Consider the following 2,463-nt stretch of genomic DNA (forward strand, 5'->3'; position numbering starts at 1 on the left):
TCTTTGAATATTTTTCGTGAAAGAGCTAAATATTTTATGCTTAAGGAATAAAAAGTGTGTCCACTTAGCTTACAAACAGTCATAAAATGAGAACAATTATACTCACTGGGTACTCATTATAGCTGGAATTAATCATTGGCGATATTTTAAAGGGTCTCCAGAAGTCATGAAATATTGATTTGAGGGGAATATAAGAAGAATGATTATATTATGATCAGAAATTTGAAATAACAAGGACAAAGAACATGATACTAGTCCAGAAATGGTTGTATGTGGGTATAAAGAAAAGTATGGCCTGGGACTTTGTAAGGCAAATGAGAAATTTGAGTGTTATATAATAGGATTTTAGAATGTTAGTGTAGATATCTAGATATCTCCTTTTTTATTTAAGTAACATATTTTCAGGGTAGATTATTATAGATACACAGTGTGTGAATAAATATACATAAAATTGACATACTCATATGGATGCTGAAGTTTTAAAATATAAAGAACGGTCTTTGACAATTACTTATACTATATTCTGCCTTCGACCCAAAACATGTATTTACTGCTATAAACATAGCAGAGTGTCAACCCAGAGTTAGATAAAGGAACCTACTCCAAAGGGAGTCAACTTTGGCAAACACAAGCTTAACTGCAAGATGATTTAATTATATTGCAACTTTTTGTCGAAAAATAAACTGCCAGCATCTTGTTTTAATATGTTTGATGTTAGGTTCCTTTACGTAGACTGGAGTGCTCATACCAGCTCTTATATTTTGTGACCGTGATCTTCAGATTAAGTTCTATTCCTCTTATAAGAAGAGAGAAGAGGCTTCCTCCATAGAAGAAATGTGAAAATAGTTCTAAGTTTGACAGGAGGAGTGTAAGAGTTTGAAGTTCTACTGCCACACGTAAGAAATGGGGAGATGAGCTGGGGTGGGAGTAGGACAAAGAACTAGCCGACAAGAAGTGAGGTTCAAAAAGAGCAGTGTTTGAGGATCCTAGTGATATAGGACGAAAGCAAGCAGAAATAAATGAGTGGTCAGACTGGCTTTTAGTCAAGGGGATGCTTCCAATATTTCTGTGGTTGGCCTGATTTACTTAGGTTTTAGACCTGTGTTGAATCCTAGCAAAGTGGGCACTCAAATATTGACTTAAATGTTCAAAGATAAACTGGCTTGGACAGACTGTTTTCCCACATCAAATGGAGATTTTGTACATTTTAACTTTCTGAGAGTGGGAAGAATAGTTGTATATTAGACATGTGGAAGTTGACTTGTTCAAAGCCTCCCTTGGTTTCCTTTGGGAAAACTTCATGGAGTTTCCAGCCTCATTTCGAGCTGGCGGGGTACCAGCAAGGAAAGTAGGAAAGTAGGTCTTTGAGGTGAGGGCTCAGGTTCCTCCTTTCTCCTTCATGCTGAGAAAGTCTATTCTGAGAGAAAGAAAATTTGCTGCTGTATAAGGGTATAATAACACTGCTTGTTAGATACTTCTGGGCTACCCTAGTATTATATGTAATGCAGAATTGAACTTCCTACATTTGCTCTGTCACTTGTGCAGGTTCCTATACTGACTCTGCTACCTCACTCTCAGGCTTCCAGCCTGACTCTGGGATCCCACTAGTCCTTCATTGCTGGGGTTCAGACAGTCTTGGCTATCTTGGCAGGTATTAAGAGTATCCAAAAATACCAACCTTAACTTTACTCATTTTTTGTAATCATTTGAGAGAGTATCACATGAATCCAAGGAAACCAGCCACAGAAAGGAGCTACTCTTTAACCTATTATCACTAAAGGGGGTGTTGAGTCCATATTTTGTTGGCTTTCTGGGTGCTCCAATGACTAGAAAATTTGGTCAAATTATAGCAGTTCTAAGTGTGGTAACTCATATGGAATAGGCTCTGTCCTTGTGAATCTTATATTGTAGGAATAACAGGACAAAAACTATATAATCCCCACAGGGGCCCCTGGTGGCTTTCTAAAAGTAAATGTTCTTTCTGGTCAGGGAAAGTCACCAGACACAGCTTGGTGAGCAGATAGCACCTTTTTGTGAGTGACCAGTAGAAAAGGGCACCCCTTCCTCTGTGTTGACACAGCCCTCTGCTAGGTTCATGGCTTGAGAAGTGCAGGCAAGAATGTGGTTTAGATTACAGCCCCTTAATGGCACTCATTAAACATTAGCTTTGATTATTTTGCTTAATTTTCTAGTAAGCAGCTCATTTATAGACGTCTCTCTCCTGGCCACAGCCAATTCATCACTAAGTCCTGTTAGCTTCACCTCCAAAATATTTCCTATTGCACATTTGTAAGGCCTTCACACACACACACACACAGCCATCCTCCTTGTGGACCACTGCAGCAACCATCCTGGTTATTCACTTCCTCCAGTCTTCATTACAGAGCACTAGGATTATCTTCTCACAAGGCAAACTTGATCATGGAACTCCCTTGCTTAAAAAACTCTCAACGGTTCCTCTCC

The sequence above is a fragment of the Pteropus vampyrus genome, unplaced genomic scaffold (assembly GCF_000151845.1).
Source record: "Pteropus vampyrus isolate Shadow unplaced genomic scaffold, Pvam_2.0 Scaffold50, whole genome shotgun sequence".
NCBI lineage: Eukaryota > Metazoa > Chordata > Mammalia > Chiroptera > Pteropodidae > Pteropus > Pteropus vampyrus.